We start from the raw sequence: 25,346 nt of genomic DNA, 5'->3' as shown, positions 1-25,346 counted from the left end.
TGAAAGCGATCATGCTCTGATCTGCAGTCCGGCCAAGGGCAGCAGCACATGTGTGCACTGTGGCTCTATGGGGACAGGCAGAGCAGCGTGCTGGGTGGTAGAGGACCTGGTGCCCAGCCCCAGCTCTAGACATAGGGGTTGTGTGACTTTAGCTGAGTTGTCTCCCTATCTGAACCGTACTTTTCCCACCTATAAAATGGGAAGTCAGGACAACTGATCAGATGAGCTATAAGTGTCCTTATGACACTGACTTTCTCCAGATGTAAAGGTGAGGCACTGGGAAGAGAAGAGATCCACCCAGGGAGGGGCATGGCCATGCTGCGCAGGAGCTCTCGCCTCCAGATTGCAAGCGCAGCTGTACTTTTGGCACTTTGCAAGCGCCAGCTTCATGACCATCTTCATGAAGGAGTAAACTGGTAACAGACGAGCTAGGTGCCAGCAAGCTTGGCCAGCGAGAGTCTTTCTCCTCTGAAAAGAGTTTAGGTTTTGAGGCAGATAAACTCGGGTTCAAATCGCAGCTTCTCCATTGGACAGTTGCGCGACTTTGGACAAAGCAAACTTTTCTGTGCCTCAGTTTCTTCATGTATAAAATGAGGATAATTGTACCTGTTCTATTGGTTGCTACTTCTTTGCTTCTTTCACTTCTCCTTTTAACTAATATAAAATAATAACAACAATAATAATAGGCCAGGGCTGGGTGCAGTGGCTCACGCCTATTATCCCAGCACTTTGGGAGGCCGAGGTGGGCGGACTGCTTGAGCCCAGGAACTCAAGACCAGCCTTGGCAACGTGATGAAAACCTGTCTCTGCCAAAAATACGAAAATTAGCCAGTCTCATGACCTGGTATCAAAATAAGTAAATAAATAAATAAATATTTAAAAAAATAATAGGCTGGGCACGGTGGCTCACGCCTATAATCTCAGCACTTTGGGAGGCCAAGGCAGGAGGATTGCTTGAGCCCAGGAGTTCGAGACCAGACTGGGCAACATAGTGAGTCCCTGTCTCTACAAAATTTTTTTTTTTTAAATAGCTAGGCGTGGTGGCATGCACCTGTAGTCCTGCCTACTCAGGAGACTGAGGTGAGAGCAGTTTGAAGTTTGAAGCTGCAACGAGCAATGATTGTGCCGCTGCACTCCAGCCTGGGTGACAGAATGAGACCTTGCCTCTTAATAAAAACATTATTCAGCAGAATTGATATTCAGGTGTCAGGGCCATGCCAGTTATTTAAATATCAAAATAATTCTGCAGCCCACCGCATCCCTTGAGACCCTCTCTGCTTCCCTCCCTCCCTCCCTATAATTCAATAACTACAGGACTGCTCCCTGCTTCTCAGGGGGCCTGTGGAACTCAGCATTGGTCAGTGTCTGTGTGGTACCAGTTATTAATTTTTCTTTAATTAATAGCCTTTTTTTTGGAGCATTTTTAGGTTTCAGAAAAATGGAGCAGAACATTGAGAGTATATACTCTCCTACCCCAGTGTCCTCACTGTTAACACCGTGATTAGTATGGTACATATGTTACAATGGATGAGCCAATATTGAAATACCAATACATTATTATTACTAAAGTCCATAGTTAACATTAGAGTTCACTTTCTGCCTCATACAATTGTTAACTAGTTTTTGTTTTACTTTTTTTTTTTTTTTTTGGGAGATAGGGTCTTACTCTGTCGCTCAGACTGGAGTGCATTGGTGCCATCTTGGCTCACTGCAGCCTCAACCTCCCAGACTCAAGTGATCCTCCTACCTCAGCCTCCTGAGTAGCTGGGACCAGAGGTTCACACCACCAGGCCCAGCTACTTTTTTTGTTTTTTGAGTTTTAGTAGAGACCGAGTTTTGCCATGTTGCCCAGGCTGGTGTTGAACTTCTGGGCTCAAGCGATCCTTCCACCTTAGTGCCCTGTTGTCGATGATGGCCCACGCTGCCTGAGTGGCTGTGTGCCGACTTCCACGGTGGTAGGTGGTTTCCCACTCTCTCATTGAATCCTCATGTTTTATTTTATTTTATTTTGACGTGATCATTAAACAGCATCCTATGTTTTATGTTAATAGTAAGAGAATATGAACATTCTGTTCGGTTGACACATCTGCCGCCCTGGAATGGACAGTCTTAGATTAACGTAAGAATCACCTAGGGAGCTTTTTAAAATGTGCCAATGCCCAGGCTCACCCAGACGAAGAAAACAGAAACGCTTTGGGGGCTGGAGCCCAGATGCTACTCCTACAGCCCTCGAGGTGACCCGAACCTGCTGCCTGGGATGAAGGCTATGAGACCCAGGCCTAGGCTCCAGCGGCATCCTGGGGTCTTGGTAGAAACACAGAATCTCAGGCCATATGCCAGAACTTCCGAGCTAGAACCTGAGTTTTGTTTTTTGTTTGTTTGTTTTTTGAGACTGGGTCTGGCTCTCTCACCCAGGCTGGAGTACAGTGGCGTGATCTCAGCTCACCGCAACCTCCACCTCTCAGGCTCAAGTGATTCTCTTACCTCAGCCTCCTGAGTAGCTGGGACTACAGGCATGAGCCACCACACCTGGCTCATTTTTGTATTTTTTGTAGAGATGGGATTTCGCTATGGTGCCCAGGCTGGTCTTGAACTCCTGACCTCAAGTGATCTGCCTGCGTTGGCCTCCCAAAGTGCTGGGATTACAGGCGTGAGCCACTGCACCTGGCAGAACCTGATTTTTGATAAAGGCCCCTATGATCTGTGTGCACAAGGGTGCTGGGGAAGCACCGCCCTGAAGCAGCATCCTCGGCTTAGAGGCTATAGGCTCCCATGGGAACATGATATGTGACACCCTGTGACCTCTTCCCAGGATTTCCAGGCCTTCCCAAGCCTCAGAGCCCACTGGCATGACAGGCAAAGGGCCCTCACTCTAGACCTGTGTGTTTTGACCAGAATTGATAATTGACCAGGATTTACGTGAAAAAAAATATGTTTGTGCTGTAATATCATCCTCGTATCCCACTATGTGTACAGGTACACAGAATGTTTTACTTTGATTTTATTTGACTCCTTGTGAGTTCACCACCATGCTTGGATGGGGAAGGGTACTATTCTGAGGTGGTAGTGGGTTTAAGCATTTGCATACTCTATCATTAATTTTATCGTAAATAAAACAGTAATAAAGCCCTGGAAGAACATGTACCCCAAAGCCATCTGCCTACGTGTTCTGTGTTACTTAGTTATTTGGCATTTACCTAGTGCGTTCCAATTTACAGAATGCTGGCATATGTTTGTCTTCTTTAACCCTCGTAACAGCTTTGTGAATCAAGAGCTGTTTCAGGCTGGATGCCGTCGTACACGGCGTCCCAACAGTTCAGGAGGCTGAGGCAAGAGGATTGCTCGAGTCCAGCCTGGTCAGGTGATGAGACTCTGTCTCTACAAAAAGTAAAAAATTAGCCGGGCATGGTGGCATGTGCCTGTCTCAGCTATTCAGGAGGCTGAGATGAGAGGATTGCTTCACCCCAGGAGGTTGAGGCTGCAATGAGCCAAGATGACAGCGAGACCCTGTCAAAAAAGAAAGACAAGGAGACGAAAGCTCAAGGAGGCTTTATACGTCTATTGAAATAGCCAGGCAGGAATCCAGGCCTGCTAGTGCTAAGCGATGGCAAATACACCTCTCTAGATCCAAAACCGAAGGGCAAGCATGGGTGATGCTCACTGAATGGCTGCAGGTTGAACAAACTGAAGGGAGTGAAAAGTCGTGCTCTGGTTCCTTGCCTCCTAAGTTCTGGGAAGTTCTTGCAATGGCATTAGCAGAAATGACCAGCCACTAAGACATTTTCTGCCTCCGATGACACCCAACGGTGACTCCTTTCAAATATGTTGGCCAACTTGCAGACTGGACTCCGTGTGCTGGGCATTGTGAAGGGGTTTGCTGCACCCCTCCCTACCCCATTCCTCTAGGCCAGGGGCAAGAGTGGGCCCCACAGGCTGAGGGTCATGACATTCAAGACTCTGGTGCTGCAGGAGGCTGCTCAAGGGCCCCAAGGGTTCTTTACCCTCAGCACCAACCCTGGCCCCCAAGATGGCTTCGTCTCGTGCTGCAGTCAGAGGAGAGAGAACCCACAGCATGGGTCTCCTAGAGACATCTGGGCGAGCGTAGCTCTTAGGGCCAGGAGGACCCGTGTGAGAGGTGGGGTAAGAGCACGTAAGGTCTTTGGTGCCCTCGCTAGTCTAGACACATCTGTGCCCACAGGCTGCTGAGGTGACATGAACCAAGGATCCTCTAAGACCATTGTTTTCAATTATTCTTCATGGCAAGTGTGGACTGTTTCAGACACATGATCGTGACAAGTGTGGACTGTTTCAGACACACGAGCTGACTTGGTTTTGTGGGCTATTTGGGGCCACCAGTTGCCTTTCATCACAGTGTTGCTGGGGTAAAATACACCTCACATTTCAAATGACCGGCTTGCAAGCAACATCTTAGAATACAGCCCACCTTTCTTAGTTCTAGAAGTGGGGTGCTGCGGGGTGCCCCAGGGGAGGGAAGGGAAAAACAGCAGAGGGGCTGCCACAGCTGCAGTAACTCTGCCTGTCTCCGGGAAGCAGTGGGACGGGCACCACTTACAAAACCAGTGGATGTTAGCACTGTGGCCGATAGCTGGTGGAGGAGCCCGCCCCTGTTCACTTCTGTTGCTGGCCGAGCCTCACTTCGCTGAGAATGTCTGTGTCGTTAACCAGAAGGAACACTGGGCAGGAGGGGCGGGTCTTTTCCAGTGCTGTGTCCCCACCTTGCCTGGTGCAGGGCACGCCTCACATGCCAGGATGGACAATGTGTGTGAGTGAAGTCAAATACACATAACATAACATTTACCGTTTTATTTTATTTATTTTATTTTATTTTATTTTATTTTATTTTATTTTATTTTATTTTTGAGACAGAGTCTCGCTGTGTTACCCAGGCTGGAGTGCAGTGGTGTGATCTCAGCTCTTTGCAGCCTCCACCTCCCAGGTTCAAGCAATTCTTCTTCCTCAGCCTTCTGAGCAGCTGGGGTTACAGGAGCATGCCACCATGCCCAGTTAATTTTTTAATTTTTAGTAGAGTAGCACGGTGGCTCACATCTGTAATCCCAGCACTTTGGGATGCTGAGGGAGGTGGATCACCTGAGGTCAGGAGTTTGAGACCAGCCTGACCAACATGGAGAAACCTTGTCTCTACTAAAAATACAAAATTAGCTGGGCGTGGTGGCAGGCGCCTGTAACCCCAGCTACTCAGGAGGCTGAAGCAGGAGAATCGCTTGAACCTGGGAGGCGGAGGTTGCGGTGAGCAGAGATCGAGCCATTGCACTCCAGCCTGGTCAACAAGAGCGAAACTCTGTCTCAACATAAATAAATAAATAAAATGTATCATTCAGTGGCATTCAGTACATTCACGGTGTCCTGCAACCAGCACCACTGTTGACATCCAGAATGTTTTCATCACCCTGAAAGGAAACCTCACAACCATTAAGCAGCCTGGTGGTTGTAATAAGGAGCACTCACTTTTTAAAATTATTATTAATTTTTTGTTTAAGACAGGGTCTTGCCCTGTCACCCAGGCTGGAGTACAGTGGCTCGATCATAGCTCACAGCAGCCTCTAACTCCTGGGCTCAAGCAATCTTCCCACCTCAGCCTCCTGGAGTAGCTGGGACTACAGGCATGCACCACCACACCCAGCTAATTTTTTAAAGTTTTTTGTAAGACAGTCTCACGATGTTGCTCAGGCTGGTCTTGAACTCCCGAGTTCAAGCAGTCCTCCCACCTCAACCTCCCAAAGTGCTGGAATTTCAGGCGTAAGCCACCGTGTCAGGCCGTAAATGTTATTTTCTAAAATGAGAAGAAACAGCTTTGCCTTGAAGAATGAGCTCACCACTCTGTTCAATCCCATCACTGGAGAGGGGAGGCCCGGCCCTGTCAGATGTGCTTTGCTGTATTTGGGGCCATCTTTGTAATGTGGCTTGTATTCAGTCCTTCACATTGGATTCTACGGGCCTCATACACACAGATGTGCGCACACACACACAAACACACCATCCTCATTCTTTTACAGTTGCCCTCTGTGATGGTCTTGAAACTTCTAGGAGGACCCATGGCAGTGAAGAAGTCCAATTTCCATTTGTGGAGGGATTCCATGCTCAATTGTGGGGCGTCCTTGAGGTTGTCTAGATGCATGGACTTGGCAAATATTTATGCAATTCTGCTGCTGTTTAAATAAGAAAGCCCCGTCTGGGAAGGCAGACAGCCCAAGAAAGGGGAGGACAGGCCCTCAGGGCCAGACTTGGGTGGGATTGGCTAAGGCCAGGCCCAGAAATTCCAGCTGGTCAGGGTCCGAGGGACTGGCTCAGACCAACCCAGATCAGGAGGCTGAGAGGACAGCAGACTGATGGGGTGAGGGGGCCCAAGACCAGGGGAGGCCTTGTGAACTCTGGAGCACCAGGCTGGTGGCCAGCCCCTGGCTCCTGGTGGCAGGGTCATCTGCCTGGCAGAAGTACCAGGGAGTCTGCAGCGGTAGTGGCACATACCTTTCCCCCTTGTCCAGGGCAAGGTCACCTGGAGAGGTGGCTGGACAGGCCACCTCTGGGCAAAGTTAGTACATGGGACATGCTTTCCCTGTCGTGCCCACAGTCCAGTGAGGGGAAAGAAAGGGCTGAGGGCTTGTGGGGCAGGCAGTGTCCCAGACAACCAGTCTAAGAGGCCTGGTGGCCGGGCTGGTGCCAACACCCCCAGCTAATGTCATTTCAGGGCTGAGCTGCAGGCAGTGTTTGGGGTCCTGTGCTCCAGGCCCCAGTGCTAGGGGCTCATTCTTAGGGCCCGAGAGGAGGAGCGGCTGGAGAAGCATGAAAGAACACAGGAGCCTGCAGGTGAGCTGGCGTCGCAGAACCTGTTTAAACCGAAATGTGCTTGTGCTGCCATTCCCATTTTTAAAGAGATAATCCAACAGGAAAATGTGTTGATTCTTTCAGATTCGCCATGCCCGAGAAATACCATTCATTCAGGCCATGGGGCTGCATGCAAGTTCTCGCCTCTCTCAGTGGCACTGGGAAGGGACACTTCATTCCCCAAGGCTGCGCTTGCAATTCTAACGCTGTCAGGGGCAGAAGAGAATCCTGGGAGGTCCAGGCTTGCAGGCTAGGAGGCAGAGAGCACCTTGAGTCCAACATTCCACTTTAGCAGGATCTGAAAGAGACAAGCATGACATCCCGCAGCAGGGCGACCCCAGCTAATCTTCTGTCTCTCCAAGCTGTCACATAGCAGGAGCAGCTGTAGCGACTGCTCTTGGGTGCTGTCATGACCTGGGTGAAGGAGAGCAGCAGTCCAAGCCAGGATTTTGGCAAAAGCAACAGAGGAAAGAATTGGATGACGCTGGTGCTCCTCCGTCAGCTCTGCTAGGACAGAATGCGGGCAGCTGACAGGACAGGAATGGCAGAGCAGACGCAGACCCTGATGGAGCCCTTGCCGCATGCGAGGCTCTGTGCTGTGGGCTTTTGTGTTCGTTAACTCATTTGATCCTTGCCACAGCGCCTTTTACTAATGAGGAAACTGAGGCAGGGAGAGGTTGGGACTTGCCCAAGATTAACCAAAGGAGCTTTGGTGAGGCCGTTGAGTAAGACAAAGAGAGTCATCAGCAAGGGGTCTCTCAGGGGCAACTGTGCCCCATCCTGGAATCGTGCACACTCTCCTAGGAGAGTCGCCTATTAATCCATGCACCCAGCTACAGAAACTATTAGCTCAGCCTGGCTCACATTTAAAATGGAAGCCCTTCACTCACTCACCAATGTCCTCTGGAAATGCCATTGTAGCATTAATAAGCCTTCCTGCAACACAACTAGGCACCAGGTGTCAGCTGGCTGAGTGACAAGAGCATCAGCTTCGAGCCAGAACGTGGTTGGAATCCCGGTTCTCCTGTGTGACCCTGAAATATGCCACTTCACTTTCAGAGCCTCCATTTTCCTCATCTGTAAAATGGGGATAATGACAGTCACTCATAGGGTTGTCTTAAGAATGTATTTCGAGGAGACAGCACAGGCTAAAAAAAAGTCCCGAGCGCTGCGCTCAGCACACAGCAGATGCTTGGTTGAGTCCCAGTATGAGGGAAGCGAGAGTTTTCCGAGCGAGAGCATTGAGGAGCAGAAGCATTCTGACCTGAGAAATGGGTTTGCAGACTTTCCTCAGCTCATATGAAGATAGGCCAGTACCAGGGTGAAACCTATGAGTCAGCCTCAATAATTCCCCATAACGCCTGTAAGCCGTACAACATGTATTTAACACAGGCGCTGCAATCGATTGAGGTCTCCCTGTCAATCACATCCTGGGGTGGGTCAGGGAAACCAGCAGGGCGGCCCCCGTGGGGCCAAGCCAGGCCTGAGACAGTCGGCTTGCGGTCTTGTTCAGACTTAGCTACTAACTGCTTTGGGGCCTTCGGCAAATTACTTAACTTCTCAATGTCTCACTCCCCTTATCTGTAAAATGGGGATAATAATATTTACCTACCTCATGGGGCTTGTTGCAAGAATTAATTAAAGTTTATGAAGTGCTTTGAGATTCCCAGATAAAAGGCCCTGCAAAAGTACAAAGGATTATTATCATAAGCCAGTAGGCTATAAAACATAATTTCACAGGAAAAGGCAAAATTTTAATTTCTGTACAAGCAGAAACAAAGGCAGATATAGTCATAGAAAGTTTTTTTTAAGTCTAGAAGATAATTTATATAATTTTTAAAAATTGTAACATGTTTTCTCCTTGCCAATAATCAATGCAGCTTGATAATTACAGATTTCAGTGGTAGGCCAGCAAAGGATCATAACGTGTCTCCTTGTGCCCGGCCTGGGTTAGGGACTCTCCTTGAGTTTGCCCTTGGAGTCCCACAGCAGCCCCGGGAGGCGAGTATCAGCACCCCAGCGTCATGTGAGGGGAGAGGAAGGCCAGCCCTAGAACCTTGGAGGAGCTCTAGAGCTTTCCAGCTCTGAGGAAAGCTTGGTGACCTTCTAATTCCCCTTGGCAGAGCATCTTTAAGCAGATTTGAGTTGTAATCACAGGGGTAACCTAGAGAGAGGCTGGATCAGGCTGTTTGAAGGGAAAAATGAGCCACTATCCGTATTCTAGTTCATGCTCGAACACCTGTCTCCCCAAGAAAGCCCCCTTCCCCATCTCTAGGCTTCTTTCTTCATAAGAAAAAGGGAAAGATCGTCTCCATCTCCCTGTGAACTATGTAGGGAGACTCAATTACCTTCTGTTAAAAATATTAACAGACAATAAATAGATAGATAGAACTTTAGAGATGAGAAGCCCTTTATATGGGAAGTTTTGTATGGCTGGTCCCTTTCATCTCCCCTGGAAGCCTTTCCACAGGTTTAATAGGTGCCAGGGATGGCTAGTGCAAGCCCATACCTTTAGGATGGTTCTAAGGGGGACAGAGAGGCAGTGTGAATGACCACAGGCTTGGGATTGAAGGCCTGGGTTGATTTACTCTGGGATTTGGGGTGGACGCTAGAACTGAGCCCCTGGGCAATGCAAGCAAAGCACCTGATACTGGGGGAAAAATGATTTTTATTTTTATATATTTTTTGGGAATGAGTCTTGCTTTGTCTCCCAGGCTGGAGTGCAGTAGCGCCATTGCAGCTCACTGCAACCTCCTCCTTCCAGGCTCAAGCCATCCTCCTACCCCAGCCTCTCGAGTAGCTGGGACCCCAGGTGCATGCCACCATGCCCAGCTAATTTTTTTGTATTTTTAGTAGAGACAGGGTTTCCACGTGTTGGCCAGGCCAGTTTCGAACTCCTGAGCTCAAGCGATCCTCCAGCCTTGGTCTCCCAAAGTGCTGGGATTACAGACATGAGCCACTGTTCCTGGCCCAAAAAAATGATTTTTATTATTCTTTTGTATATTAGATGCCCAGAGAAATGGAAGAATACAGGGTGGGCAGAATAGTCTATAATTTCCCAGCTTGTCTGACAAATTTTAAAAGTACATTTAAACTAGAAAATTGTAACATGAAATGAATGGGGCACCAATGGGTAAGAAAAAGGTGTCTGTGGCTCGTTCTGGGATCCGTGTATCTGGGGAGAGCCTCCTGCTCTACCGGGGACGTGCAGAGGCAAACCTGAAAGTGGGGTCCTCAGAAAGCAGATGCCTGAAGCAGGCGCGGGGGTCGCAGCCCACCTGAGTTGCTTCCTCTGAGCTACAGAAGCTAAATAGCCAGTAGCCCCAGTCACTTTTCTCCATGTGGAAGACCTTGGTTCAGATCTCAGTTTTGCCACTCGCTGTCTGTGACTGCAGGATTTTTAAAATTTCTCTTCTTATCTGGAAAACAAGAACCCTTCCCCTCAGGGTGTCCTGAGGACTCATGGGTCAGTGCTTAGCCAGCCTCCCAGGTGTAGAAATCCCCAGCCCCGGGAGGACCTGCCTCACCCCTGCTTGGGGCCAGCATTTTGCTGTGTGCTTTTTCTGTCTTATTTCATGAATTCCTCACTGTGATCTAGGAGATAAAATGTCAAGATCTTAATTTGACCTTTAACTTTGAAGAAATACTTTTCTACTAAATTCCCTTTTTATGAAAAAAGAGAGAAAGATAAAATCTGTAACAGGATGGAATACATCGATGCAATCTGTCCCTCCATATTCCAAGTACTCTGAGCAGTCTCTGCCAGGATCTGTGCAGGAAACACGAGCTTTGCAAACACCTGGCAGTAAGAGCCCTGAGCGGCTCCGACGTCTCCCACCAGTGCCGGCATTCCTGCGCAGGTGACGAAGAGCCAGGGAGGGACAAACAGCCTGGAGACCAGGTCAGCGGGGTTGTGAGCCCACCCAAATACGGGCTCCCAGAGTTGGCGCCATGCTCCACACCCACAACCTCTGCAGGGACGGATTCCCTGGAGCTGCTGACACAGATGTACCAGAGAGAGGGAACCCGTGTTCCTCGACTCCAGGAATTGGAGGATTAAAATAACCAAATTTGAGCATTGGAAAGGGAATGATTTAACATTTTTAATTTTTTATTTTTGGACAATTGGGATCTCACCATGTTGCCCAGGCTGGTCTTGAACTCCTGAGCACAGGTGGTCTCCCTCCTGGACTTCCCAAAGCGATGGGATTACAGATGTGAGCCACCGCCCCCGGCCTGGAAGGCCTTTTGAGGTGGTATCATTTTACAGAAGAGAAAAACGGACTTGGAGAGGCCTAAGTGCTTTCTTAAGAGGGTACCGAAGCAGAGAACTGGCTTGCTCCCTGGGCCTGGCTGCTCAAGGTCCTTTCGTGCATTTCCCACTGGCTCTGCTTTTAATGGCCTCCCTGACCCTCAGTTTTTTCTTCTGCAAAACCAGTGTTGACCAGAAGCCAAAGTGATCATAAACATAGAAATCCTGGCTGAGGAGCCTCTCAGGAGGCCAGAGAGGAGGATCCCTCAACTGAGGGAGAGGGACAGGCAGCCACCTGGTGGGGTCTGTGTTGGGAGGAAGGGGTTTCCCAGGAGAGTCCATGATCTTTCTTCCACCTCCCTGCTGGAAGCTCTCAGTCTGTTCCCCGGGCTGAATTAGCTTGGTCCCAGCTCTGAGCCAAGGGAGGCCCTATTCAGGACAAGGAGGCACGTCGGGAGGCCGCACCTGCTTGCTTCCCATGTGCTGGCCTTCGGCTGACTGCTCTTCCACCTATTTAGGATGCAGCTGCGTCCTAAATACGCACGTCAGAAGGAACAGGGGCTGCCGTTTGGAGCTCCGTTGTGTGCAGGAAGCGCGCCTGTCCCACTGTCATGCAACCTTTCCCAGTCCTGCAATGACATCTGTAGAATGGGGTCCCTGTTCCACAGAGGGGCACCCAGAGGCTCACGACGGTTGGGCGGATCACCCAAGGCCACGCAGCAAGGCCTTGGCAGTCTCCTGGCTCCACACTCATGGTCTCCCCACACCCACTCTCGGCGGCCCCTCTGGGGAGTGCCTGGAGGTTCCGTCACCTCTGTGTGGGGGCTGGGGGTCCAGCTGGAACTGTGTGCTGGCCACTGGACACTTGTCTGTGAAGGGGGCTGATGGACCTAGGGGCTGCTCAGGGCATTTCTAGCTCTCATTTTCGGGGCTGGCCACGGGGGTCTGCGTGAGGTCCCCGGGGAACCCTGCCCCCTGCCCAGGGTGGGGAGGGCTGCACAGATGTGACCCAGCCAGCAGCCTTGGAAAGACTTGTCCTCCCTGTGGACCTGGAGACCAGGGTTCGTCCGAGCACAGTGGCAGGAGGCCTGAGCCGGCCCTGAGGCCTCTCAGACCCCAGGCACGCTGTGCAGTGGACAGGATGAGCCTCAGTGGGCCTCAGGGTGCTCACTGCTGCAAGGAGAGGGCTGTGGGTGCTTGATTTCAGAAAAGACAAAAGTCTCCTCATTTGGGCATGAAAGAGACCTCTGAGATCTCCGGTGCTACCGCTGGTTTGCTTTGGAAGAACATTTTCTTGCTTAAAAGGCACCCCCATGTCTGAACACGCCTGTCCCTTCATGCTGGTATTCACGGTTCTGGAAGAAGCTGAGGGTCACAGATCCGGTGCTCAGTTAACAGAGTTACACCCAGCTTGTGCCGGTCTAACAAGCCACGCCAGAGGAGAAGCTGCCGGGGGCCTCCCAGGGTCCCTTCCTGAAGGAATTGTACTCACATTTAGCTTTCTGGGCTTTGGCCTCGCCACACTGACTGAGCCACAGTTAATAATTCCACAGCATCTGTGAACCTAAGGACTCGTTTAATCCTCCTGAGACCTTGTGAGGTGAGGGTTGTTAACCCTGTTTCCTCAGGTGAGGGGGATGCTGAGTGACCAGCCCTGGACACACTGGGCAACGGTAGGGCTGGAGGTTGGGTCTGGCTTGACTGGCCCCGAGGCCCATGCTCTTGCCTTGAGCCTGGGCACCTGTCAGAGCATTGCGGCCTCTGGCTCTTTCTAAGTGGGCGAGACAGGCTTTGAATGAACTGAATTACGCCAGCTGTTGAAGGACTTGGTAGCAGGTTAGACTCTCATACCCTGGGAAGCCCCTCCTCCTGAAGGGAGAAGTGCAGACTCAGTACTGTTAGCTGCCATTTGCAAGCCCTACTGTGTGGGGGCACCACCCACGTGATTTCATGGACTGCTCACTGTGCAAGTGGGATCGGCACTCTTCATACCTTGTGGTGGTGATGCTGAGGCTCTGAGAGATGAAATGGCCTTCGTGAGTGACACAGCCTGGATTCAAAGCCCAGGAGACACAACCTCAAAATAGGCTGTGATACTGCGAATTAGTCACTAAGAATTGTAATTTAAGGCTCAGCGCGGTGGCTCACGCCTGTAATCCCAGCACTTTGGGAGGTCGAAGTGGGTGGATCATCTGAGGTCAGGAGTTCAAGACCAGCCTGGCAAACCCGTCGCTACTAAAAGTACTAAAAAGGCGGAGGCTGCAGTGAGCTTCTATCATGCCACTGCACTCCAGCCTGGGCAGCAGAGTGAAACTCCCACTCAAAAAAAAAAAAAAATTGTAGTTTTAAAATATCCCTCTTATCACTACAGGTTGGGAAAGAGACAGGCCCTGGCCAGAGGAGGGAAACCTTCTTTGACAAAGGACATTTCTGAATTGAAGCTATTGGTACCATGTTTTGTTCAGACCCAAAAAAGAGAAGTTGTTGGTCTAGCCTAGTAGTTCTCAACTCAGGGGATCTGGCAACGTCTGAGGATCTTTTTGGTTGTCACATGGTGGGGAGAAGGTGTGTGCTCCTGGCCTGGTGGGTGGAGGCCAGGGCGGCTGCCACACGTCTCATAAGGTGAGGACAGGCCTCACAGCAAGGAACAATCCAGCCCACGGAGTGCTGAGCAGCACACCTCCATCTCCCTCAGATGTCTTTGCTGGTATTTCCTGTTCCCCTGATGCCGCCTACACAAATTTCATTCATTAATTCACTCATTCATTCCTTCATCCATTCATCTCTTCAATACGTATCAATAACTTCTGTGTGGTACACAATGGGCCCAGGTCTCACCTTAAGGAGCTCACATTTGGAGAGTGGGGAGGAGAGAAAGAAAAGCAAGCAAAGGATGGGTGCCTGAGCCCAGCAGCACAGGGGCAGACAGGACGCGTGGTTCAGCCTGGGGGCAGGGAAGGCTTCCTGGGTGAGTTGACACTGCCCCTGGGACTAGAAGAATGTGGGACTAGAAGATCCCACAGAAAAGAGGTCGTAATGTGCAAACGTTCAGAAGAGGGAAAGGGCCTCCCCTCGGAGCCTGCTCTCTTCCTGCCAGGTTGTGGCCTGGAACAGGCTCCCTCCCACACTCAGTTTTCAAGGGAAGGGCAGAGGCCACCTGTTCTTAAAGCTTTCCAGAGGTCTCCATTGGCAGTGGAGCCAGGACAGTTATAGGGGAGGTGTCTCTTTCATCTCCCCAGGAGGGTCGGCCCTGTTGGGAACACCCCGTGATGCTAATTATTCAAATGGGCTTCTCCTCTGAGAAGCCGCTCTCTCTGAACTTCAAACATCTTGACCAGTACTAATTGAGCAGCAAAGCATCCAGGAGATTAGATCTGCCCCAAACCAATTAGTTTAACTCTGGAGAAGTTTACCAAACATTCTTCTGTGATCAAAGACTCCTTTTTTTTTTTTTCTTGCAGAGGGTGTGACGTTCCACCGTCTGTCTTCTTTTGACATGGATGGACAGACAGCAGAGGAGAAGCATGTCCTGCCTCTGCAGGTGGTCCTGGTGTCATGGGGTTAAAAGATTGCATTTTCAACATTCTCACAATGGCTGTGCAGGACCCCCTGTTGTTTCTGTGACTTGGTGCGGAGATAAGAAAGGTCTTGGGGCTTTGAGGGAGGTGGTGCCTGAGACCCGCCCCCCACCCAGGCACTGAGAGACAGAATCCCAAGGCCCGGGTTCCACGGGTTCCACGGAAGGAAGGACGGCAAGCCTCGTCACGGCCAGGTCAGTTGCATGATGGCCGTCATTTGAGTCACTCACCATTTTCCAAGTGGCCTTACCAGTGCCGGGTGCTGGGGATGTCACAGTTGAGGGAGAGGCCACCTGGGTCCTCCAGGAGCTGGTGTCCAGTGGTTGGGAGGCACAGTAGGACACGTAGTCATGGTGCAGTGTGGCCATGGCCCTGTGTGCCGCCAAGGGGCCCTGAGCCTGCACCCTCTCCCTCTTCTGAATGTTTGTACATCATATGACTTTTTTGTGGGATCTATTCGTCCTTCTAGTCTCAATGGCAGTGTCAACCCACCCAGGAAGCCTTCCCTGTCCCCAGGCTGAACCAGGTGTCCTGTCTACCTGACGCTGGGGCACCCGTCCTTCGTTTGCTTTTCTTTCTCCCCTCTCCCCTCCCCAGAGGTGAGCTTCTTAAAGTGGGACCTGGGCCTGTTGTCTGTGTATCTCCCCACAGAAGAGGTCCGATAAATATCAAACAGATGGAGGAATGAAGGAATGGAATTGTGCGGGCAGCATCGGGGAAACAGGAAGTAATGGCTGAGCTGCCTGAGGGAGATGAAGGTACGTCCCTCAGCTGAGGCTTTGTGGTGACTGTGTCTGCTGGCACTGCTCTAGAATATTCTCCCTCTAGAACAATGCTGACAGGCATACAATCAAATAGATGGATATTCCCTCCCCACCATGAAAGACTCATTTCATGGGAACAAGTCCGCACAGCAGCGTGTGGGTGTGTGCCCCACACACCAACCCCACCAAAACCCACAGCGTGCGTGCCCCTGTCTCCCTGCCAACCAGCGACCGGGAGTGCTCGGCCCCGCTTCCTCATGAGAGCTGGTGACCCCGCCGCCCTTCCGGCTTTGTAATGGCAGAAACACGAGGACCAGAGAGGGGAGCAGAGAAGGTAAATGTTTGTCGACGTGAGTACAGGCGCTCCTACCGCAGGAGAGGAACATTGGCTGCTGTTATTTAAAGGACGTAAACTTTGCACCTGTGGAATATTCTCCTGGAAGTTTCAATTCAGAAAATAACTAGAAATTTTTTATGAACAGAAAAATGGAGGTTGCCTTCCCCTTGAGGTAGTAGAAATGCATTTCTCTGGTTCTGGACAAGATGAATTTAGAGCCAACAGCAATAGTCACACAAATGGCTTCAGGCAAGGTCTTGGCCGCCTCTTAGTTAAAGTTGCTATTTGAAGTTTTCTGTAAGAACAATCATGATTTATCAGTTCTGGAGCCCCTGACCCCACTCAGTTCGGCCTCAACAGATATGCTCATTTGAAAACACACATCAGCTGCCATTTTGCTTCAGGATGGCCAAATGCCCCACAAATTAGCCCTGTCATGTATCATGATCCCCTTTAGCATAAAGGGATCCCACATCTGTCAACTCCTGTGCAGGTTATCGGGGAACAGAGAGAACGAGGTAAACATAAACGTGAAGCAGTGCTGTTGAAACCCACGCATCACCTTGCATGGTCAATGGATGAGCGTTGGCGCACTTTTCAATAATCATAATGTTTACAAGCACTTGCTAAGTACCAGACACTGTGCTGAGTACCTGAGGTACCTCACTCAGCATAGACTTAGGAGGTGTGTGTTACGGTCACCAGCTAACAAATGAGAAAATGAAATGAAGTGTTCATTGGCCGGGGCCCTGACAGAACTTATAAGCCCAGAACTGAGATGGGGCCCCAGTGGCCCACATACCCAAGTGGTGCCATGCATGGCACAGAGCAGACTATAGAGGCATCTGCATTATTATTTTATTTGTATTATTATTTTGAAATGGGGTGTCACTCTGTCACTCAAGCTGAAGTACAGTGGTGTGATCATAGCTCACTGAAACCTTCAACTCCTGGGCTCAAACAACACTCCCGCCTCAGCCTCCTGAACAGTTGAGACTATAGGTGCATGCTATTATGCCTGACTAGTTTTCTTTTTTTCTTTTCTTTTCTTTTTCTTTTCTTTTCTTTTCTTTCTTTTCTTTTCTCTTCTCTCTTCTCTTCTTTTCTCTCCCTCCCTCCCTCCCTCCCTTCCTTCCTTTCTCTTTCTCTCTCTTTCCTTCCCTCCTTTCTTCCTTTTTTCTTCCCACCTTCCTTCCTTTCTCTTCTCTTCTCCTTTCTTTCTTTCTCTTTCCTTCTCTCTTTCTTTCCTCTTTCTCTCTTTGGTAGAGACAGGGTCTCACTGTGTTGCCCAGGCTAGTCTCCTGGCCTCTAGTAATCCTCCATGCCCGGCTAATTTATTTCCTTTCTGTCCCTTCCTTCCTTTCTTTCCCTCTTTCTTTGGTTTGTTCTTTCTTGAGACAAGGTCTCACTATGTTGCCCAGGCTGGTCTCCTGGCCTCTAGTGATCCTCCCACCGTGGCCTCCCGAAGTGCTGGGATTTTCAGCAGGAACCCCCACACCAGGCCTGCATCTACATTGGTACCGCTGTTATTCAGCACCAGAAAAGATCTGTGCCTCTTTGAGGAGGGACACATCAGAGGCACATGGCCCTTCACTCTCCAGGGGTCACAGGGGAATCTTGACCACCCGGGCATGGGAGTCAGGTTGTCAATCATTAGCCCGAATAGGAAGAGGGCCAAGGGTCCTGGGCACAACACACTCATCACATGCAGTCTTCCCTAGCTCACTGAAGACCTGTGGCCTGAGCTGTTGACTTGCCTGACCCTTATTGATCCGATGCTTTTGTGCACAGGTGAGCTCCTCCCTTTCCTTCCAGCCCCTGCCCTGTCCCCACAAAGCTCTTCTGAGTTCCCACAATGAAATGCTTGCTCCTGCCTGCTTCCCCTCCCCCACTGCCAACTCAGGCATCTCAGGCCTGGTTGTGCACCTGCTAGCCTGGGAGGGTTGTGGCAAGGCCTTTGTCTTCCTCCTCTTGAAGACTCCAGTTCCTTGGCCAGTCCCAGAGTGGAGCTGAGTGCTGGGGCTGACTTCCTGCATCCCTGGGCTTGGATCCCAGCTCCCTACCCTCACCTGCCACTTACACACTGCCTGACTTTGGAGAGTGGCTGAGCCTTTTAAGGTCTCTGCCTGGCCAGGTGTGGTGGCTCATGCCTATAACCCCAGAAATTGCAGAGGCAGAGGTGGAAGGATCGCTTGAGCTCAGGAGTTTGAGACCAGCCTAGGCAACATAGGGAGACCCTGTCTTTACAAAATATTAAATGAAAATTAGCTGGTCACAGTGGTGCATGCCTGTAGTCCAAGCTACTCAGCAGGCTGAGGTGGGAGGATCTCTTGAGCCCGGAAGGTTGAGGCTGCAATAAGTTGTGACTGTGCCACTGCACTCTAGCCTGGGTGACAGAGCAAGACCCTGTCACATAAAACAAAACAAAACAAAACAAACAAAAAAAGTCTCTACCTCCCCATCTGCAGAAAGGGACCCAGACCCAGAAAAGCCCGTCCCTCATGGAGCTGTGTGCTCTAAATGAACTAGGTTCTGGCACACAGCAGGTGACCAACAAATGGGAACTGTTGTTTTTATTTAGTGTTCATGGAATGGAGAAAGGAAGGAAGGATTTGATGTCTCTGTGGCTAAGAATCTGTGTCTGCACCCGCATTTTAGCTAAACCTCTCTGGCTTCATGGGATAGAAACTTATTCAAAGAACTGAATGAAAGTTGTGACTTAAATGAGGCAGGTTTGAAAAAGTAACCACCATTGTTCAAGGTCCCACCATGAAGAGGTGGAGCTTCTTCCATCCCTTGCACCTGGAGTGGCTGCCTCACTTGCTTTGACCATTAAATGCGGCAGAGGTGACACTGACTTCCATGCTTAGACCTTAAGAGGGTTTGCAGCTTCTGCCATTAGGCTGAGAACTCCTCTACCACCATGAACATGAGTCTGAGCTAGCCTGTTGGAGGATGAGAGACCACGTAGACGCAGGCCCCAGACAGGTGAATGACGCCAAGCCTAGAGCAGCCAAGTTCAGCTCAGCCCGGAATGATGACGGTACTGAGCTCGGCTCACGTCGCTAACACACAGACTCATGAATGAACATGACAGCTGTCGGAAGCCACTAAGTTTTGGGAGTATTTGTAACCTACCAATAGATAACTGGGGCACAGGGCAAGCTCATAGGAACAAAGCCCAGTCGTGGAATTGAAGCTGGGGTCTGGGTAGCTGGCAGGGGTACGGCAGCCAGTCTCTCAGTCTCTGTCCGGGAATGCATGGTGGCTGTCACAGCACCACTGCCCCCTCTCTTAGGCCACTCTCAGCAATCTTGCTGCCTTAGCCCTAACTCCACGTGGCTGTTGAGCGTACGAGCTCACCGTTACCAAATGACTGGCCCTTGGGTCTCCTTGACTCACACGCACCCTGAACCCAGTTGGCCCAGCCCAGCTGCTGTGATGAGCTACCTGACCCCGGTGGGCACTTTGGGCAGGAGGCATTATGGGGAAGGAAGCTCTCCAGGAAAGGGCTTGCGCCAGGGCAGGCAGTGGAACATGGCATTCCATCACTCATATGAAGGAGGATGTAAGGATAGGAAAACCCAAAGTGCCTTTCTTACTCACACACTCAACACCACACTTCTGACACCAGATGTGTGAGGTTTTTTCCCACACACCAAGCAATTCTTCAGCAGACCCCAGCTGGGTGTTCTATAATGCCACTCAGCGCTGACACTGTCGCCTGGAGGTAGCGTCGGATCCCACAGGCGAAGGGCTCAGTCCCACAAGGCTGTCCTTGCTTCAGATGCCAATCATAATCCCTGGTCTATGACTTGTGTTCCTGACGGACTGGCTGTACATCGGGGGTTCCACAGTCCCCCTCCTCAGGTTTGATTAATTTGCTAGGACGGCTCACAGATCTCAGGGAAATGCTCACATTTACCGGTTTAGTATAACGGATATCACAGGTGGTGCACACACACACAGGTGAGCAGCCAGAGGGAAGGGATGTGTGAGGCACACCTGTGGGAAGAGGTGTGGAGCTTCCATGCCCTCTGCGGGCACGTCCTCTGCCCTTTAACGCCCCCGATGTGTTCAGCAATCCTGAGGCTCTCCAAGCCCCAGAGTTCTGGGGTTTTCGTGGCAGTTTCAACATAGGCATGATTGATTATTAACCCAGTTTCCAGCTCCTCTCTTTCTCTGGTGAATGTGGAGTGGAGCTGAAAGCTCCAAGCCTCTCATCAGGGCTTGGGATTTCCGGTGACCATCCACCTGGCCAGGAGTCCACCAAGAGTCACTTCATTAGGAAAAAAAAAAAAAGTTCCTATCACCCAGGAAATTCCAAGGGATTTAAGAGCTGTTTGTCAGGCACCAGGATCAAAGACCGAATATTTTAACCAAAGATTCTCTGAGCACCCCTATCTACAAAGGTTTCAGGAGCTCTGTCTCAAAAACCGGGGCAGAGACCAATGTTAGAACAAAGGATTCTCCTAGCACACCTCTCTCAAGAAATAACAAGGTTTTTAGGAGCTCTGTGCCAGGGACTGGGGGCAGAGATCCACATATATATTTTTTATTATCTCACAGAGGACACGGTGAGGTTTTCACATGATAAGATTTTCCTATCTCTGAAGACGTAAAACAGGAATAATTTCGCTTGCTAGTTCTGAGTCACATTAAGCACATGCTGATAAGCGTGTGTCTCCCAGTCCCCACTTGCGAGGTATGGGAGGAATATGCCTTCCTGCTGGATCTTTATTGACACACGTGGCAGATCTCACAGGATTGCCCTGGGTCTGGGCCAAACACACACAGACCCACTCTTCCCTTTGGTTCATTTCCCTTTTGGGAGTGGTATTTATTTTCTTTTCCTGTTTCTGCCTTCCTTTCATACACCTTCCCGCTTCCACATACAGCAGCTTCCCCAGGACATCCACACTAACAGTCCCATATATATGTTTCTTTGCTCATATAATAATACATATACAAAAATATATATGGTTTTCATCACATTGTTTACCAAAGTCAGATCACACCTTATACAGTTTTTTTGCATCTTAGTTTTCTCAATTAAGTCAATAATCATAGCTCAAATTCATTCTTTTAAATGGCTACATAATTAAGTCTCAAGTGAGAATTACAAATTATTCCATCCTCTCCTTGATAGGTATGCACTTTGTTCCCACAGTTTTCCAGGGCTGCAATCCTTGAATATCAAGCCTTACGTACAGATGCTTTTGTGTCTATGTGTTCGATTCCCAGGAAAGGGATTATTGCAGATCTGAAGGGTTATTGTTCTAACAGATATTGCCAGATTGACTCTCAATACTCTCAAGAAGCTGTAACAAGTAAATGGGTACTCATTTCCCCATACTCCAAGAGCAAAAGATGTTATTGCTGTTTTTAAATTTTGGTAGTTTTACAGTTGTAAAGAGTCATCTGGGCCAGGTGTGGTGGCTCATGCCTGCAATCCCAGCACTTTGGGAGGCTGAGGTGGGTGCATCACCTGAGGTCAGGAGTTCGAGACCAGCCTGATCAACATGGTGAAACCCTGTCTCTACTAAAAGTACAAAACTTAGCTGGGTGTGGCAGCCTGCACCTGTAGTCCCAGCTACACAGGAGGCTGAAGCACAAGAATCTCTTGAATCCAGATGGCGGAGTTGCAGTGAGCCAAGGTTGGGCCACTGCACTCCAGCCTGGGTGACAGAGCGAGATTCAGTCTCAAAAAAAAAAAAAAAAAGAAAAAAGAAAAAAAAATCTGACCACTGTTTTAAATTGCAGAGAATCTTTAGAAATTTTTGTTAGTCATTTGGGTTTGCCCTCTGGTAAATTGCTTCTCTAGATCCTTGGTCAATTTTTTAACTGGGTGATTGTCTCTTACTAATTTGGAAGAGCTCTTTGCGTATGAGACATGAAGCCACTGTCTGGCCCCTGAGTTGTGAGTGTTTGTAACTGGCACCTTGTTTGTTGTATCTTTTGCTATAAATAATTTTAAATGGCTTCATATCAACAAATATGTCTGTCTTTAAAAAAAAAAAAAAAACTTCTGAATTAAGAGTTTTCCCTACCATGAAATTATTAAGTAACCACCTTTAAAAACAGAAAAAAGGAAAGAAATCTTTACTGTCTGGCTGTTGATGTCTTTGTCAAAATCCATCATTTTATAAACTGTAAGATTGAGGACCAAGTAATCTATCTTTTCCCTTTAGTAAAAAGACCATCTTTTTCATGTGTTAGAAGCTGAAGCATACTAGGATCTATTTCTGCTTTCTGCTTGGTTCTAGATCTAGCTTTCTATTCCTATGCCAACCGTCTATTTCTTTGAATAGAGTAGCTTTCGGGCATGTCTTGATCTGAAAATGCAAATTCCCCCGATGATTCTATGTCAAAAGGTTTTATTTCTTAGGAATTAATTTTCCCAAATAAGCTTTATGATAATTTTATCCAATTCTCTGCCTCTTAAAAAATACTCGGCTAGGTATTGTGGTTCACACTTGTGAACCTCCCAGTACTTTGGGAGGCTGAGGTGGGAGGATCACTTGAGGCCAGGAGTTTGAGACCAACTTGAGCAACAGAGTGAGAACCCCATCTCTATAAAATGTATACATAAAAGAAAAAAACAAAAAAGTGTATAATATATAACATATAAAGTATATAATATATAAATAAAAAAGTACTCCATCAGAATTCTATTTGAAGTTGCATTAACTTTATACATTAATTCTAGGAGGAGTACTTTAAGTTAAACATATGCATTCCCATCCAAGCTTTCTCTTCATTCAGTCTGCTTTACACCATCCAATTAGAGTTTACATAGGACATTTTTCTTCCTTGTTACATTTTATTTCTGAACACTTCATAGCTTTGGTTGCTATCGTAAATACATTTTTTTCCATTTTAGTTGCTTATGACTAGAATAGAGAGAAGCTGTCAGTATTTGTATAATTTGTATAATTATCTAGTGTCTAGCAATGTCACCAACACTCATTGATAATTTCTAGTTACTTTTACGAATCTCTTGAGTTTTCTAAGTGCATAGTCACATCATCAACAAAAATAGACAGATTTATTTCTTGTTTTCCAGGGTCCCAGAATGGTTTCATAGGCTTTTGATGTTATTGCATTTGCTGGAACCACGACAATATTCAATGATAATAATGGTGATATTATCATCCTTGTACAGTTCCTGATTTAAATGAACTTGGTTCTAGAGATTCACTCTTTAGAAAAATATCCTCTGTTAGTTCTTGGTGAATGCTTTATATTTCCAATTTGTTTCCATAATCTATTATTTAGAGGTTTTTTTAAAAAAAGATGCTACATTTTGTCAAATGTCTTTTAGGCTCAATTGGAGTGTGTGTGTGTGTGTGTGTGTGTGTGTGCCCATGTGTGTGTGCCCACGTGCATGTGTGTGATTTTTCAAAAATTGTTTTCCCTTTGTTTTTCAAGAAGATACTTTTATGCTTGTAAATGTACACATGCATACAGTCTGTCACTCATTCTTTCTGATTTTAATTCATGTCTGTGGTTTTTCAAAGACAAAAACCAAGCAAAAGGCTTTTTGCAAATGATGGAATACTGTATTATTGAAAATATTATATTTTCAAAGACTAGCATCATGGTAAGAGAATCATGAAGTAAGTTAAAGTGAAAAAAACCCTCAGTATACAAAACCATGTATAGCATGACCCTAGTCTTTTAAACAAGAAATACTCATCTATACATGAAAAAACCACAGAAAGGAAATACTGTATATAATGTTGATAGAAATTTGGGTGATTTTTATATTATTACTCATAGTTTTTGTATTTTGAAAATTTTTCCAATGAACTTGCCATGCTATTATAATCGGGAGAAAAAGCATATTTACATTTTGGAACGCCAGTAACAAGAATCTTGAGTCTCCTTTTAGATGCAAAAAGTGCCCAGGGTTCTCCCAGCACAGCCTGCTTGGAGTTCAGTGGAGGGTTGAGCCTCATAGGCTTTGTGTGGCTTGAGGGCAGGACTCAGGATTCACCCGTGGGGCCCGTTACGGGGACCAGCATTACAGTATTTTATTTAATCTGAAGTTCCTGTGCTTTCCAACACCTGCTGCTCCTCCCACCCAGGACAATGCCGCCTAACAATGCTGCTGGAGCCTAGCCAGCACTGGCGGAGCAAAGTCTGAAGTGGAGGCTAGGAAACCAACCCAGCCCTGCCTCTGTTCTGTTCCTGCTTTGCGACCCTGGGCAAGTCACTTGGCCTCTCTGAGCCTCAAACCCCTTGGTCACAAAATGGGGGGAATCATGCCTGGCCTTCTTCACACATTTGGTTTTGTGGATCAAAATCTAAAAGCAGCCATATAGGTGGGGCTGCTTGAGAAACCACCGAATGTAGTGCAAACCAGGAGAATTTTCTCACCATGCAGAGAGAGCTGTCTGCCGTCCTCCGAACAACTCGATTGCAAAACAATTCTTATTTAATTGGATTCGTCTGCGTAGGTCAAATAATAATAATTACTGAGAGTGGTAATCATATCAAGGACAGCTCACCATGCTTCTATTACATAACTCAAGTTTCTCCCCAACGCCCCAGTTCAAAAGCCTCTCCCATTCGCCTGCTCGTGACTCAGGATCACCATCAATCCTGTGCTTGCAGAAAGGCCCTCAGCTCCTTCTCCCATGAGGCGAACAAACAGCCACGATGTTATCCTTGACCTGGTGTTTTCATACCCAACCACAAAGTAAATATGAACAAATTGCTCAACCTTGAAACGCATCGTCAGTGATCCACATGCAGGTATGCCATCAGATTAAGGGCTTTGAAAGGTCAAGGGGAGAATGATGCTATGGGATTACCTGTTCTTTCAGCTGAAATGCATTGAAAGCAACCACCTCCACCTGCGGCAGCCCTGGAGGTCTCTGTCTGCCACGCCCCCACCATGCCTGGCTTCCCTCTCTGCGCCTGTTCCTGGAGTCAGTTCTTTTCTCCAGCTCCCCGGGGAGAGTTAGCAGGGGGCCCAGGCCCCTCGTCTCATTCCGGTTTCCTGGCTGGCCTCACTCCCAGGGCCCCTTGCCCACTTTGGTAAGCAGATCACTGATTAGGCATGGAGCTGTGGGGGCACAAACAGTTCATACCCTGGCTGTGCAGCTGCACCAGACACAGGGCATCCTCAGGAGCTGCCTCCAGTTTCATCTGCTGAGGTTTCTCACCTCCAATTCCACCCACCGAGGCTTCTCACCTCCAATTCCACTCGCAGAGGCTTCTCACCTCCAATTCCACCCACCGAGGCTTCTCACCTCCAATTCCACTCGCAGAGGTTTCTCACCTCCAATTCCACCCACCGAGGCTTCTCACCTCCAATTCCACCCGCAGAGGCTTCTCACCTCCAATTCCACCCGCAGAGGCTTCTCACTTCCAATTCCACCCGCCGAGGCTTCTCACCTCCCATTCCACCCACCGAGGCTTCTCACCTCCAATTCCACCCACAGAGGCTTCTCACCTCCCATTCCACCCACAGAGGCTTCTCACCTCCAATTCCACCTGCCGAGGCTTCTCACCTCCAATTCCACCCACAGAGGCTTCTCACC

The sequence above is a fragment of the Macaca mulatta genome, chromosome 13 (assembly GCF_049350105.2).
Source record: "Macaca mulatta isolate MMU2019108-1 chromosome 13, T2T-MMU8v2.0, whole genome shotgun sequence".
NCBI classification, from domain to species: domain Eukaryota; kingdom Metazoa; phylum Chordata; class Mammalia; order Primates; family Cercopithecidae; genus Macaca; species Macaca mulatta.
The sequence above is the reverse complement of the archived record's forward strand: the minus strand, read 5'-3'. Positions refer to the sequence as shown.